Source organism: Lissotriton helveticus, chromosome 7, assembly GCF_964261635.1.
Source record: "Lissotriton helveticus chromosome 7, aLisHel1.1, whole genome shotgun sequence".
NCBI classification, from domain to species: Eukaryota; Metazoa; Chordata; class Amphibia; order Caudata; family Salamandridae; genus Lissotriton; species Lissotriton helveticus.
Window position 1 is genome coordinate 587,962,182 of NC_136068.1, and position 17,282 is coordinate 587,979,463.

Genomic DNA, 17,282 nt, shown 5'->3' on the forward strand with positions numbered 1-17,282 from the left:
GTAGGGTATTATGATCTAAGCTGCACTCCCTCAAGGTCTCTGTCCGTAGAACAGATTCCATAGTTTGTCCCTGTGCGCCCAAGTTCCACGGGCATCATCGACCCTGCATTAGGTTGAGCCTTCAAAGAGGCCGTGGTGCAAGTTTTTAGTACACTTGCGGCTCCCTCTTGTGTTATCACCAGTCAGTATCTCCTCTGCACTGTCTTTCACCTTGGGTCACATTCTCAGGCCTGTTCTGACTCCGGTACAGAATTCCGCACCAGCCCGAGATCCAAGCTGGTTATGGTGCCTGTCAATGATCCGTCGCTGGCACCAAAATCAGATCCCAAACTGACATTGACTGAAGCTCGACCAACGTCTCATTTCAAAATAATAAAAGTTCAGTCAATTGTCATTCAGCCTGCCCCAAACCTAATGCCTCTTCTGCACTGCTTCGTTTTCTTTTTGGTTCTGCTTCTGAGGCTGTGCCAGAGTAGGGAGAACCTGAGGATATTGATAATGATGATGAGGGAGGTGACCACTCAATCCATTTATACCTTAATTTACAAAACGCTGTGGGCTTAATACATTCCCCGAGAAGGAGCTTGACTCACCACATTGGTGACTAAGAGGAAAGTGCCTCATTTGCAGAGGCCAAGTAATAGACTGAAAAGAAATGTTTTGACAGAAATGTTACAGCCTAGTCAGCAACATCTAGCCCTTGCTTCCATTTAACTACACACTCACAGGTACCTTAATGGCTACCTGGTCGAAAGTGTGTTCTTGCACGCCTGTTAGCTAGCACTTGGCCAACCGACATAGGTCAGTGCCTGTTGACTCGGATTTTCTCACCTTGCACGCACCTTACTCTGGAGAGTCTCATTCTACGGGCCTTGACCAGTAAGATGAACTCGAATGCATTTCCAACCAAACCCCCAGATAGAGAATTCAAAAGGATTGATGTATCTGGCAAATGTATCATTTCTTCTGCCAGACTGGCTCTGTGATCCGTAACCACAGTCGGTCTACTGGGCTGATATACACATGCCCTTTGAGACATACCCAGTGAGATCTAGGTTGCAGTGACAGAGGACCATGGAGCAGTGGCGGCTGGTGACATTTGAAAGTGGTGAGGCGTAAAATTTGTGTTTGAGTGCACCACGGCGAGCGAGTGGAGCGAGGGTGCGAGCCCAAACAACCTAAGGGGGGTCCGAGAAAATTTTGAAAGAAGAGTGGGAATATGGTGCATTTTCAAGCAAATTTGGGAAAGCTAGAAGGTTAATAAGCATCATAGGTACCATCCTCAACTGCTGTCCTTTTTTGCATGCCTGAACTTTCAGCCCCTGCATCTGCCAGGTTCGATCCCACCCCACCTCCAGCTGCCGTCTCCTATCTTATATTAATCTGAAAGTCATGTCTCGCTGTATGCCTGACCAATCCTCTCTGGTTACAAGTCCACACATGCTTCGTAGCTACAGAGGCGGGCGCGAGGAGCAAACTTTTTACTTCGCTCTCACGCAAACTCCTCGCATTTTGTACCCACGCTACAAATTCTGCCCTTTAATGTGCAGCTTGGTTTCCAGTTGTATGCCAAATAAACTCTCCGAACAAGACTTACTGCGCGAAAAGCCCTTTAACAAAGCAGCACCTGTCCTCCCTGCACCCACTAGGCACATGTCCACCCCACACCCACTAAATACACACAGAGGTCTGCAATCAGCAGGTCCTAAACTGCGTATACATTAGAAGTCTGATGTGCGGCACTGCATATCACAGCATTATTAGTGCCTCTAGCCTGCACCTATTGTATCTTGTTTCCTCTGGTTTTCCCCAGCGCCCCCAGTTTTACCCAGCGCCCCCAGTTTTAACCAGCTCCCTCGGTTCTAGTAGCTCCGAATACTTCCACTTCCACATTCCCTCAACAACACACCCACACAAGTAATGCACCCAACTCTCACACAGTACCCCTCAGCACACACAGCTCAAATATTCACGTCATGACACACACGGAATGCTTTTTCTCTGGGTACTCTCATGTTTGCTTTCTGTTAAATCTCACAACTCATTGGTGCAGCTAGGGACTCGAGTAAACATAGTTGGACAAACAGCAAAAATACGAACAGGCATGTTGATGCTTATCAAAACTCTTATAACTAGTATCCGTGCACAAAGACATGCTGGCGCCATATGTGCAGACCAACAACAAAAGCAATATGGGCACTGATTTGCAAATACTAAAATACATCCAGGCTAAATAAACACAAATAAAATTGTGGGGGGTCGCGCGGGGCTGGGGGCCAGGGAAGATTAAAATAATATAATAAAAGACTGAAAACATACCGGTCCGCGCCGCCTCTGCGCGACTGTTGAAGAGCGCGGGACCCAGGAGCAAACAGGAACTGCCGCAACGTCCCTGCAGTGCAAAACCCTCTACTGATACTGCTCCAGCAGCGCCGCGAGGATTGGTTGAGGGCAGGGATATTCCCTGCCCATTAGGAGACCGGGGGGCTGCGGCATCAAACCCTGGGTCTCCTAATGTGCAGCCTAGAGTGCGCTTGTTCGGGCTGACCATAAAAATGATCAGCCCAAAAATGAACATGGGCACCATTGCCTGGGACTGCAACTGCGCTGCCTGCTGGCCTGTCACTCAACTCCCTGCTTGAATGCTGCCACAGCCCCGGCCCTACCCCAGTGTCCCTCGTTCTACTTCTCCGACGCAGAGACGCTAATTCCAATCAGGACTGGAGTCCTGAGTGGAATCAGCGTTGGAAAAGTAGAACGAAGAATTTGAGGCCATGGCATTAGTGGAGCAGCGCCCTATCGCCCCTAATGGACGCATCGCCACTGGCCATTGCCAAGCCATGAAGGCTCCTACCACATGAGCCCACAAGTCTCTTTTCCACTCCAGAGGATGTTTACCCTGAAAACACAGGGCAGTGTTTGTGGGCAGTAAAAATCTGTTTTTGGGTAGCCTTCCAGCAACTTTTTTTTTGCACTGGTCTTAAAACTTTGTCTTGTCAGAATATTTTACAGAGAGCCAAATACAGCACAAGTCGTGATTGTAGACTTCTTTGCATTTCTTTTGTTGGAAGGGAGGGGCTGCAGGGCAGATAGTGTGCCTTTGTTAGAGTAATCATGTTAATTGCAGCACATGATGGGCGCTGCGTTCAGTATGAATACTTTCACAAAGGTTTACAATCTACCCCGCAGCAGCGCCCTTTCAACAAAAGAAATGCAAGAAGTGCAGGAGGCACTTGCTGCTGGACTAACTTTGTGCGCTCTTCAAATGTCACACTGCGCGTTCGTGGAGAGACAGGTGCGCACGCGCCCACACATGCAGCTTACTGGGAACAATGCCCGCATCGCCCTAAAAATATAAATTTTTCATATGTCATTTGTACACTAGCACATACTATTTAGTGTGCTTTTAATTTGTGTGTCTATTCCCAGGTGTTGCAGATGTTTTGTCGATACAACATTTATGTTGAGCAGTTCTATAATTTTCCTGTGATGCCATCAATACCATATTTAGAGCTCATTCGTGAGGGTCTGAGCTTTTAACCAGCAGTAAGGAAAGCTTCGTTCCATGAGCCCCAAACCCTAAAGGGACCTCCATTCGACGCAATGACAATGAATATCTGTGAGATATGCGAGACTCAGTGACCCCTCGTTGCATTCTGCAGGAGGGCCCCATCATTTTTCGTTACGCCACTGCCTCGTTCACAGGCCGTTGCTGCCTTTGTGCGGAGGTGTGAGATGGCCACATAAATCCCACAGCCTTTTGAAATGCAATCTTTTTCTAGTGACAGAGTAGATGGGTTTAATATCTTCAGCCAAAATAGAAAGTGCTAAAGTCTAGTGGGACAGGGCACAGTAAACAGTCCAAACCGCTCCCTCGGTCCCATTGATAACTCACAGCAGCACCCACGTCCACCAGGGATGTGTGGTATCTTGGGCCCTAGGCCACCATGCTAGGTAAATGACCACACTGACACGCAGGAGTAGGGTACTGGAACTTGACCAGGGCACGTGCGCCCAGCCCCTTTTATTTGCAGAGTCACCTGACCAGTGATGCCTGTGATGGGTGGGTGTAAAGTGTGGAGTGTAATACAGGGTGAAACACTAGAACGTGTTCAGTAGGACACTACAGAATGTAAGCAGATCTTATCTCGCCCCATCCTGTGGGGAAGGGGGGTCACGTACTAGGATTACTCAACATATATGTATTTGTATGAGGTTGAGTAAATAGTAATGTCTAAATAGCAATGCCACTTTAAATGTAAAATGTAGGGATAAGGACTGGAGATTAGAATGTTATGATGTGAACAGGAAGTGACGGCTGGGCGGTTGGAAAAAGCACTGTTGGGGTCTTGTACTCTACACCTTATATTGTTAAATAAACCAATGTTTCTCTGATAAGCAGTGTTCTTTCACTGGCGACGAGGATTAACAGGATCAGCAGGACCACATCATACCATTATATCAAGGGCAGTCCCGGTGGATGTGACAGATGGTGTGTTCTTCACAATAGGTTGTCAGCTAATGCATAGTTTGCTGATGTGAGATTTCTTCGTTTGTTTTGACAAGTTTGTATTGAGAAGTGTGGCTCAGTGGTTAGAGGCAGCAGACCCGGAAGCTGAGATCGACCGTGGACCAGGGTTCGATTCCCTGCCTCGGCAGGTCTCGGGCTCTAAAATTCCACGGACTCGATAATTCTCGCTCCGGTGCCTACTCGACTCACGGGGTCACACTCTGCGACTCTGGGCAATAGCTTGCTTAATCTCCACTACGGCCCCTCGCGGCGGGATGCCTGGCTTTCACCTTGTGGATACCCTGCCGGGGTATCTCACAGGGGAATACCAGGACGGGTTCCCTAAGCAAGCGCTTAGATACCGTGTCGGTGATTTGCGCTATATAAATACATGTACATTTACAACAGACTTTGGACTTGTGAATAATATCCAGGCGAGGTTGAAAAGCATGATGATCATGATGATGATGATGATGAAAACCTTTATTAGACTATTATTCAATAATTTAAAAAGTACGAAGTACAGGATAAAATCACCAACCTTAAAACTTAAGTATCGAGATAAAAGAAAATACATTTCATAAAAAGATAAAAGTTAAAAAATATCAAAACAAGAAGAAGCATATAAAATAGCCAGTTCATGCAGCTCATATCAACAATTTTCAGCTTAAATGAAATGCAATTTATATATTCAGTGCTGCATTCAAGTGCAAAGCATTTTTCAAGAAGAACACAACAGCAGTTATAACAACAAGTTCCGCAAGCATCTGCAAATAATAAAAGGCTGGTCTGTGCAGATAGAAACGCCTGGATCCAAGGATAGGCAACAAGCATCTTCGCAGAGGAAAGTCATAAGCCTTACAGAATAAAATGAAATGTTCCAAAGTCTGTAGCAATCTCACATCACAGGGGCAAATCAAAATAGAGGTGGGATCACATTGTACAAATGGAAACCATAACCTGTACTGAATTGCACCAGTCGAAACTTGGTAAACAAAGATCTCTCCCACAGGCTAGGGAGAGATACGGCTTGGGCCAACATTGATTTGGACAATCATCATACATGCCAACATTTTAGAAGAGAAAAGTGGGAGATTTCTAAAAAAGAAATTGAGAGAATGTATTTCCCCCATTGACTTCTATTGGGGCATGATTTGGGTTACTGTTATGTATGGGCTTTGCAAGTCTGCTGCTGCATGATCGGATATTTGAAACGCAAATGTATGTTTTTTTCTTACTTGTCAGAGGCATGGAGAAAGCGGTATGGCAGGAAGAGAGAGCAGGATGCAAGTGTTGTGCACTGGCCTGCAGGTTACTGCAGTGCATCCGCCGAGTTACACAATACCAGGCCCTGTCAGCTGAAGCCCACAGAGGAATCGGTTTTTTGCATGCAGGAATCGGGAGGCAGGAGGCTAGCCTTAAAATCAATAGTCTCCAACCTGAATAGGGAGGGTTGGCATGTATCAATCATGTCAAAGACCACATTCTACCTCTCCTCTGCAGCCCATTTAAGAAATAGCTTATTAACCTTTTTTCCATCGCTTATATTCATCAACTGAGGAGCATGACACAATTCTGGAGATCCCAACACTACAGCAAGATTTTTATGTAAGTCAGCCATGGGACTTTGTGACCATATTCCAAGTCCCAACACTCTTGAATCAATTCCCTGTTGAAAGCTGTATGTTCCCCGCTTCAGACCGTTACCCACATCAGCAATGGGACTAGTTTTACATGATCTTCAACATGTGTACAAAAAAACTGGGGCTAGCAGGGCCCACTCCAAGCAGTTTCCTACAGAATCGGTTCTACTTCAGTTCTAATCTCATACAATTTCGATACCCCCAAATGGGTTCACCATATGTGAGAACCGGTAAACATTTCATTCTATAAATTTGAAACAAGGGAACAATTTGTTTGCTGACTATCATTGAGAAGAACCGAATGAAAGCACCACATGCTTGATTAAAATGCTGATTTGTATTGGCCATACAGAGGGTCCAATTATTCTGTTGATCAAAGGTGATGCCCAACTAAGATAACTCACCCTTGAAATTACCTTCACTCTGAAGGTTATTGGTCTGGATTTAGAAATCTACCTCCCATAGACCAAATAATGGGTTTTGGTGATGTGTGTATCGAGATCAGTCTCGTCCATAAATTTAACAAACAAGTCCACTAAATCCCTGAGACCGTTTGAGGTACGAGAGAGCAATACTGCATCATCTGCGTATAACAGGGACGGAACAAAGATTTAACTTTAGGCATATCCTTCCCATTTATTGCCAAAAATGTGTTCAAACAATTTATGTTTAGTTGAAAAAAAAAAAGAGGCGCCAAGGCACAACCCTGCCTGACATCTCGAGGGAGGCAGAAAGTCTGTGCATTCCCCATCCAGACCATACCTAACACAAGCAGCGATATCTATGTGAAGAGCCCATAGGTAATCAATTCATTCCTGGGGCATTTCTAAATCAACCAGCAACTTACACAACTTTGACCTGTTAAGTGGTTGAAGGCGCCACTCAAGTCCATGAAAGCTAAATAGATGGACCCTTTTTTCACCCCAACATGTTTCCCTATCAACAGATTGAGATTTAAACACTGCTCCAGTGTTCTCCTACCTTCTCTAAACCCATACTGGATGGGACTAAGAAAGTGATTAAGTTGGGCCCAATCATCTATTCTTTTCATGATAATTCTGCCCGTCACTTTGATTATTGAGTTTAATAGGTAAATGGGTCTATAGCAACATGGATCCTGCCTGTTCAGCGCCTTGAAGACTGGTGCAATAGTAGCATCTTTCCAAGACATAGGGATACCTTCCTTGACTTCTGTATTTAAAACATTGGTTAATAAGGGGACGCAAAAGGAAATATTAGCTTTCTAGAGGTCCACAGGGACCCCATCAGGCCCGGGGCCTTGTTAGAATGGCTAGGTTTATTTTTTCCAGCTCAAAGGTGATACTTAATGGGAATATGGTACTACCTCAGTACAATCCAAATGTTTAACTGTTCCCACTGAATAAATCATTTTAAAATGTGTCACCCATTGTTCCTGGGTTATGTTTGTTTCTATATCATCAGACAAACTTGGAGACAACTGTTTCTTTAACTATCTCCCAAAATCATTTAGCATCACCAGAATTACAGGTATGAATCAATCGATCGTAAGCTTCCTCTTTCAAAGTTTGTGTCCTATCCCTAATGGCCACACTATAAGTTGATCAAGCTAGGAAAATATTTTTTTGAATTCTTAGCCGGGTGTTTAAAACCTCTCTTAAAATCGCCTATTAGCAGCCCTCCATTTATCAACTAACCATCCAGTTATCTAGGTTCCTTTGGTACCCGATAGACCCTGCATGATCATCTTAACAGCTGATAGTTGCTTAACTATTGAATAGCCTCCAAAACACCATCTGGGGGAGTATCTACGAGAAGCAATGGATCCATGAGCAAACCCAGATTGGTTCCAATAAGAGAGTTAAACAGAACGGGGATAGAAATACTACTCCATTTAGTTCTTATGTCTTTATCTTAGGCGGTCAAACTGGTTAAGCCAGGGTTCATTTTACCGCTTCCACCAGTAGGTATTATCATATCAACTTCAATGGGATTATGGTCACTGTAGCAGGTATCCAAACCCCCCCCCCCTACTGTTTTTTCCAGAGACCTTGAGATGAAGACATAGTCAATAACTGACACTTTTCCACAGCCCACAGACGTTGGTTTTAGATCAAATGGTTGCCTCACAATAGCTCCTACATTGACGAGATCAGTCTTGCAATGGGCATTATTCAACCTCCTACCTCTTTTGATGGACAAAGAAAGGTAGCACCTTGCACAAAAGGGTCAAGATTACGAGAGTGCTGGCTCAACTTGGCTTTAAAATCCCCTCCTAATATCACGTTAAACATTTTAGTTTAGGGAGGATCTAGCCTCAAGAACGGACAACACTTCAAATAGAGTCTCGATCTAATACTTCAAATAGAATCTCAATCTGGCAGCCAGGGTCATACATTGAACCAAAGGTACAGGAATGACCCTGAATAGCTTGGATATGCGGATCATGATAACTAACCAAAACTGTGGTCTCTGTCCTGGAATGGCTTTAGCTGGCACACAGAAACATTGACACTCATCCAGGAAAATAAAGTCATGCACCCATGTTTCCTGTAGCATTATCACATCATTCTGTGTTACAAAATTGAAACACCTTCTTTTTCAAGACCGTAGGATTATTACTCCAGTTCTTATATAATCTAAAAACACAAATAAGTACAATTAAAATATGACCTTGGTGCATTTATCTCAGAAATAACTATCTTCATTGAACACTTCTGTCGTTGTTCCCACATTTACAAAAATACATAAAAATACACAATTTCCCCATGAAAGGAACATTCTGTGCGACTACATCGACCCCAAGTTGATCCTCTGTCTAACCACACTCTTGCCTATTCCACACTCTTTCTCATCTCCTACTCCTAAACTGAATCCACCAAATGCTCTTGGTTTTCTTTAGAGTACTGATATTCTGCTATGCACATCTCACTATGCCTTTATAAAGCATCATAGTTTATATAGCAATTTACTAATCTGCATAAGCTAGTGTTGTTACACTTTGCTATTAATAAAATCACACTTACATCAGGCAGTGCGGGCATGATCCACCCACCGCTGTTCTGGTGTATCCCACTTTGTAGTTCTTATAACCACGTGCCCCTTCTTTGGTTTCAAGACTGGGAATACACATCAAAAGAGTATGGATTTAATCACCTACTCTATTTTCCTTACTTTCTCTTAGAGTTCTGTATTTTTGTAAAAAACTTTTTCCCCCACTTACTTAGTTCAATAATGACGAAGCCATGCATCTGATTTATTCTTGTTTAACTGAACTGGCGCTCGTTTTTATGATGATTTAAAATGTAGCTGTATAAATAAAAAATGGGTATTTTAGTAACATGGAGCCCTATTTCTGATAAACGCACCAAGGTCATATTTTAATTGTACTTATTTGTGTTTTTAGATTATATAAGAACAGGAGTAATAATCCTACGGTCTTGAAAAAGAAGGTGTTATATGAGTGTACCTTTGAAACGCGTGGGCGTACATAATACAGCCACAAATTTAATTGTTCATCTATCACCTTAGATGCATAAAATGTGGTAGGCAACAAGGTGTATAGGTCAGAATTGTGGGAGTATTAAATTGTGGCACCTAAAGACAGAGGATATTGTCTGTATGTACTCTTGTGTTATAGATTTTTATAATTCTCATGTGATTTTATTAGAAAAATTGTTTTTATAATGATTGCACTGTAATGAATTGATTGGGATGTTTTGAACCAGGTGAATTGCCTTCATTGAATATTCTTGGATAATTTCTGCTTTAATACATTTCAAATTATTTTTACACACAGTTAGGTATTTTGTGTCAGTACTTGGGTGACTGTGAGAGAGAAATGGGATGGATGTGAAGCAGTGTGCAAAAGGAGAACGGAGAGTGGAAGTGCGAGTAGTTATTTAGATTAAGGATTAAAGATCTCCCAGAGGACGCCATTTTGAAATAGTTCTTGTTTGAAACCTAGTCCTTTGGGTAACCAAGGGTTCCTCTCTTCTTTAATATATTGTTTATATAACAGCCTCATAAAGATAAGAAATTGCTTCACGACAGCCGTGAAGCAGGCGATCCAGTCTGGATGGGCCAGATCAAAAGGCAAAAGGACAGCGGCTAAAAACCTTCATTTCCAATGGCAGGCCACCATTTAGCATAAACGGTGACACCAGCCAATGGAAATGAGGGGCGGGGCTTCAAGTCCCCTTCGGAAAGTCCTCATTTACAATATCTCTCTTCAGCGAGCAGCGCTGCAACGCTAGGTGAGACCTAACGAGCAGCGCGTGCATTGCAACGCTAGGCGAGACCTAAAAACTAGCGCTACAATACTTATGCCCTCCTCTAAGGAAAGCTGTGTATTAAAGCTTTGAAGCAAATGCCTTGCTAATGCTGGGTATTTACAGTAAATCACCACACAATTCTCCCTCAGATGTTAAGTAGAAGCCGCCCACCCAACTTTCCTAACAAACAACATATCATTAAAGTCCCTAATGTTAACGTTGGTGTTACTACACAACCAATGGCAGACTTTATTTTGCAGCTGGGAGGCGGTTTCCTCTGCGTTAGGGATTAGTTCTGGAACCCCTGCCATTATGGCAGCGTATGGACAGCATGCAGGTGGTAAATTCAGGGTGGGCATAGCTTTAGAATCCTGGATAATTCCTCTTTTCCTCCTAGTATGTCCCTTTTATATCATATTTTCCTTCCCCAGCTCGATGTTATGGCTACTTCTTTGCTAACGGGTATTGGGGGACCTGGTATTATATTGCTGTAAATTGAGGGGGGACAAATAGGTAGAACGGCAGTATCTTTGAGCAGGTTTCGCCCCACAACTATATTGTTGTTTCTCAAAGCAGCTAGTTGGGCTATATTAGCAGGAGAATTACCCTTAGCTGTATCCAATTTCTTCAATAGACTTGAAAGTGCTGTCTCCAAACTTTGCAGTTTATCCACATAAGGGGTGGCACACTGGGCTATGACGGGTTTAAGTTTATCCAAAATAACGTTCCAATTTAATGATGCCTTGTCCCCGGCACCTTCCTTAGCCTCAGATGAATCCTGTTTCCTCAAATTCCAGGTAAGAGGTCTCCCTGCAGCAGGTCACTTGTTTTTGCATTTTCAAGGCACGTTATCACTATGATTTAGAACATCTGTTCCACTGATCTCTGTTGGAACCACATCAGCAAGTGATTACAGATTAGATGTAATAGCTGGACTCAAGATGTCTCTCCCCGCTGGTATTTTTGACTCAGTGGGCGCAAAAGGGTGAGGGACATTTCCCCCACATCCAGGGTTAGCTGTCGCTCAATAAAAGTAAATTTATTTTGTGATAGCTCCAATCATGCGAACTAGGTAAGAGACCAATGCATTCCCCATTAGGAGGCTTATTAACATTATCCTCATCCTTGTCCACGTGCAACTTCCGCTTGCCTGTGTTCTTAACAGTGTTACACCGGAAGGATTAAGCTTGAGCAATGGTAAAGATAAATGAATCTGGGCATCAGCGTCCTTTCCCCCAGACCAGGCCCCCCGAAATTAAAATAGTCTCACCATACAGTTCCCGGGAACACAGCCAAGAGGGGTGGCCCATCATGGCATCCTCTGGGCGCTGATGGGTGCAGGATAACCCTGCCCTTGGCCTGGGCTATACCCGGTATTGGACCAGCGCTAAGATGACCTCAAGCACTATATAGCGCTATAGCGGCAGGAAGCGGCAATCCTGGTCCCTCCTCCTCATGGCTATGCAAACTGGGGTTTAAAGTCACCAGACCAAGGGCAGCAATGCACACAGAGTTGAAAAGCTTATAGTGAAACAGCATTGCATACCAAAGAGTGGCTCAGCTGGCAGACGGCTCAGTGTGTTTATTGAGATGTATCTGAAGTGTAAACTGTCATCCCAATATAATTTTGGATCTGTGGCGAAGACATGCATTTAATTTAAAAGCTGCATGGTGCAAAAATTATTTTGGGAAGCGGGTGTTATTTGCAAAAGCACAGTTACAAGTGTGAGAATTCTTGTCGGAGGGCTGTGGGTGCTTGAGACAATTTTCTGATGTGTGTGCACAAATGTAAAGGCACTGTGGGAGTTTAGGCATAATCTGTGTGTGTTTAGGAGCAGACACTCGTGCGTGACCCTTTCATTAACCCAATTAAGGGATCTAACTACAACAAAGGATCAGGAAAAAAAAAGAAAAGAAAATGTATTAGCATTGACTTACCTGATCTTTCAGCACACTGAACAGGTCATTGTGTAACTAAATTAATGGAAGTAGGAAGTGATTTCCAACATTAGAAGCATGTTTTTCCTGGAAATAGAGGTAGGACTGTAAAATAGAGCTTCACATTCAACAACACCAATCCAAAACGAAAACATTGCCGCATACAAGATTTTGGTGACTACTGTTTTTTATATGAATTTTTTTTCAAGTCACTTTGGTGACTACTTTTGTTATATTTGTTTATTATTTAATTATTAAAAACTGTAAGTTCATTTTATACATTATAGTATATATGAGCCATGGAATCAATAACAGCATCATCAAAGTTTTTACAGCTATCTGGACAACATTCCATGCCATGGGAGGATTGGAAGGAAGCATTTGAAAATTACTTGGTTGCTATTGGAGGTGATGTTTTGATTCTGAAGAGGAGACTAGCATTGTTGAAGCACAGCTTAGGAACAAAGGGCAGAAAAATGTTAAGAAGTTTACCTATTACGGAGGATCTTGATGAAGATCATATGGAAATGGATATATGATAAAGTGATTAAGGCACTTGATGAACATAATAGCAAAAAATTAAATGTAGTAGAGGAAAGGCATATTTTTTTTTTTCAAAATAACAGTTACCCAGGGAGTCGATTGAGCAGTATGTTGGCTGATTGCATGTACTGGCTGCTATATGTAAGTTCAAAGAATTGCATGATGAAATTGTAAGAGATCAGTTAATTAATCGCACTAGCAATTTGAAAATTCAAGAGAAACTTTTAAGTATTGGTTAGGCAAATTCAGAAAAGGCTACTGCCATTGGGAAAAAATGGAGAGTACTTCATCGTATGTAAAGACTTTGAATCCAGATAGGAAAAGGTAAATGTAATTAACAACAAGAAAAATGTGCATAAAGAACAAAACGCGAAGGGACTGAGGAAAAAAACAAAATCCAGTGTTTTAGAAGTGGAAGTTTTAAACACATTAAAACATCTAATGCTTGGCCTGCTGTGAAAGTCAGATGTTATTTGTGTACAAAATTAGGACTTTTTTGAAAGGTAAATAAAACAGTCACAGATGAAGAGAAGGAGAAATTTGGCGAAACATCTAATGTACAGATGACTGAAGAAGACTCATCTGTGGATGATGAAGTAAGTGTTGATGGTGAGTGACTTCAAGAGTGATAATGATTCATGTACTGATACTGTTAAAGAATACACAATGCTTATTGGTGAATCACATAACCCTTCTAAATGCAGGGTGAACATTGCAGGAGTTGATGTTGACATAGGGCAAACTCATGTTCACCATTCACATTAATCGATAAAAGTACATCCAGAAAATATTCAGGTGTATATCTAGAAGGCACCATTGCTAATACTGTGTATTTTGTGGAACAAATTACCCATTTTAGGATGTTTTAGTGCTTCCATTGAATTCATAGGAAAGTCAGCTACAGGGAAATATATGTAGTGAAAAAGTGAAGATTAATGTTGGGCTAAAATGAGCAAAATAAATTAGGTATTACCTTAAATCCTTATTACCTAGATCAAGTTGTAAGTATGAGTATTGTGGAAACTGACAAGTTGAAAGCTGAAGCTGAATCCCAAGTAGTATTCCAGAATAAGTTAGGAAAATTAAAGGGGTTTTCACATCGTATCAGTCTCAACCAACGAGCTAGACCCAAGGTTCATAAAGTAAGGACGGTTCCTTTACAGATGAAAGAAGCATTGAAGGCTGCTTTAGATAAACTATGTGCAGAAGCGGTTATTGAACCCATCTAATCATCAGAATGGCTTACTGCAGTGGTTTCGGCATGGAAAGAGAATGGAAATGTACATGTGTGTCGTTCTACATGATCATAATATGTATGAATAGATCATCATCCATTACCAAATATAAATCAAATGTTAAGTATTCTAGAGGAGGGCAAATGTTTTACAACATTTGATTATTCAAGACTTATCATCAAATTGTATTGCATCTAAACTGTCGACATTTAATGTCATTTGTAATGCCATGTGGGGAGTTAAAATATTTAAGAGTGCCTTTTAGATTGATGTCAAACTCTGCTGTTTTACAAAGGGTTATGAACTTTTTTTAAATCTTGGGTAAAAAGTGTCATGGTATTCCAAGATGACATTCTGGTTTACGGCAAGAATAAGATAGATCATTATAAAACTTTAAAGTTAGTTGTTGAAAGATTGCAGAATGCTGGATTAAAGATTGGTGTGGAGAAATGCAAATGTGCAGTGCCTAAAGTTGAATATTTAGGTCATGTCATTGGAGCTGCGAGTATTAGACAAAAACTAAAACTTTTGGAAGCTATTGACTGTGAACCTAGCCCGGTTAACAAAGAACAACTGAAGACGTTTCTGGGTTTAGCAGAAAATGATGCGAAGTTTGTGAATCACTTTGCTGATATTATTACACCAATGAGATTGCTGCTGAAAAAGGAGGAGAAATGTGTGTGGAGTGAAGAATGTGAGAGATCTTTTGTGTGTCTAACAAAGTATAGCTAAACCCCCAATATTAAAATTGTACAGTCCATTTCTTAAAACTGTTTTGGTAACAGATACAAGTGCCTATGGCCTGGACAAGGTTTTTGTGCAATAACACAAAGGAGGAGAATGAGTCAGAGCTTGCATGAAGAACATTAAAAGGGGCTGAAAGTGGTTACTCAGTAATTTTGAAGGAGAGGTTGGCATGTCGGTGGGGGTAATACAATACTTTAGGACCTATTAATGAGAATCGAGTTTTGAACTAAGAACAGATCAAGATCACACATTTTTGGTGGACATTTTCACAACTGAAGGTGGAACAAAGGCAAAGCCTTGTATAGCAAAAGGGCTATTTAGACTTCAGGAATATTCTTTTGATATGAAATATGTACTTGGTATGAGGAATATCAAGGCTGATTGTCTATCACTGTTACAATTGTCTGTATGGATGACTGTGAAACAGATGAATGGGCAGTAGCTAACGTGGTGATGCCACTGGATGGTGCGATTACTCCAGAAAAGTGGCAAATTGCTTTGGATTGTCATGAAAGCTTATTGAAGTAAAACAAAATTTGGCAGTTGGAAGGAGAATGGAATGTGTTAAAGATGATTTACTTGGAAAATGTAATTGATTTGGTCAGAATTGTTAGTAGTACATGAAATTTTGTAAAGAGGAGAAGGATTAGTGGTACCAGAGTCAATTCATGGGAATCTGATTGAATTACTGCATCAAGGACATGGTGGCATGCCAGCCATGAAATGTCAGGCAGGTATGAACTTTTGGTGGCCGATCATGGATTGGGATATAGAAAGATATGTGAGGAATTGAAAAACACGTGCTATCAGTGACAAATCTTGTGTAATTAGGAAGTTTCTGATGTTTCAACAAAATATCCAGATAGTACATGGCAGAAACTGAAAATGGAAATATGCGCCCCTTTCAACTATTTTGGATTTAATGCGAAATTTGCTTTGACCATGAGTGACTATTATTTCAAGTGGCCTGAGGTTTGAATTGCGAAGGAAATCAAAACAGACAATTTAGTATGTTTTTGGAAGGTTGTATTTGCAAAAGAAGTAATTCCTCATGAGATACTTACCGACAATTGTCCTCAGTTGTTTCTGAAAAAAATGTCAAAGTTTTTGGATTTTACAATATACAACGTTGCAAGACAGCGTTGTATCATCCAATGCTAAGTGGTTTAGTCAAGAGATGCAACAAAATATTGGTGGAGTGCTTGCAATTGGCTACTAGAAGTAATATGGACTGGAAAAAGAAGTATTGTGTAATTATAGATCCACGCCTCATTCAGTTACTAATGAGTCACCTTTTATGCTTTTACGTGACAGGGAGCCTACAACAGTGACTTATCCTTGGTGGGTGAGGAAAGAGATGAAGAGGGGATATGATGCTGAACAGGTAAATGAGAGAGTAAGAGCTACTAAGCAGAGTATTATTTGCAAATGCAAATTGATAAGTGTGCATATTTGGTGTGGGCGATTGGGTGCGAGTAAATATGGGTAGTAATCTGAGAAAAGGTGAATCTAAATTTTCTGGAAAAAATGGAAAAGTATGGGGTAGCTCTCTGGTGCTGGAAGGTGGGGAGAAATGGAATGTGAGGAGATTGGTGCATGATCGCAGCATGAAGGGAGGGGATATTGTGTTAAGGGTGCTAGTGTCAGATTTGTAGCACTGAATTTGAGAAGGAAAAAAATATATATCCACAAAGAGAAAGTTGAAGTGTGGTTGAAGGACTATTCAATTCACCGAATTTACCCTGGATTAGTTGTTATGTTTAGGTCAAATACTACTAGAATGTATACATTTAAGTAGAACTGTACAATTTCTTGTTATTGGGAAGGATGTGTAAAAAGCAAAGCCTCTTTAAATTTAGAATTTAGGGCAAAGAATTGGAGAATGTTATGATGTGAACAGGAAGTGGCGGCTGGAAGAAGCACTGTTTAGGACAGGGAAGTGGGAGATTTTGAAATAGAAATAGGGAGAATGTAATTTCCCCATTGACTTCTATTGAACAAGATGCAATTTCAGGCGGGAGATAGTTAAAACAAAGCCATTTTTGGCTTTAAATCGGGATTCTTCCACCTGAATCGGGTCTCTTGGCATGTCTACTTTCAGCCACCCTCTGTGCTCTAAATGAAATCTCAGTGGGGCACTCTCTCATACTCCTCACCTCTCTGGCTCTTCAGATCTGACGGTCAGAGCGCACTCTTTACATAATTGTTATATCGATTGTGTTTGCATATTTCTATTTTCAACAAGGACTGCTAGATCTTTTATGACTACCGTTTGTGCGTTGTATTCTGCAACTCAGTTATGTCGCTATGTGGGTTGTCCTAGTGTTGGCGTTATTTCTACATAACATAGAGCGTGTTTTTCTGTTTATCTGATCTGTGGGCGGTCACGACCCGGAAGCGAACTTGAGTTGTT

General features: G+C 41.6%; 1 long non-coding RNA gene across 1 annotated transcript in view; it reads right to left on the reverse strand.

Moving 5' to 3' along the window:
- The window catches only part of LOC144768792 (uncharacterized), a 108,676-nt gene extending 91,512 nt beyond the window's left edge, over positions 1-17,164 (reverse strand). The window contains exons 1-2 of the long non-coding RNA XR_013598631.1: positions 17,026-17,164; positions 12,345-12,431 (exon numbers count right to left, since the gene is read on the reverse strand). This is a non-coding gene — a long non-coding RNA (uncharacterized LOC144768792). The remainder of the gene's footprint in view (positions 1-12,344; positions 12,432-17,025) is intronic.
- Positions 17,165-17,282: the final 118 nt, after the last annotated feature.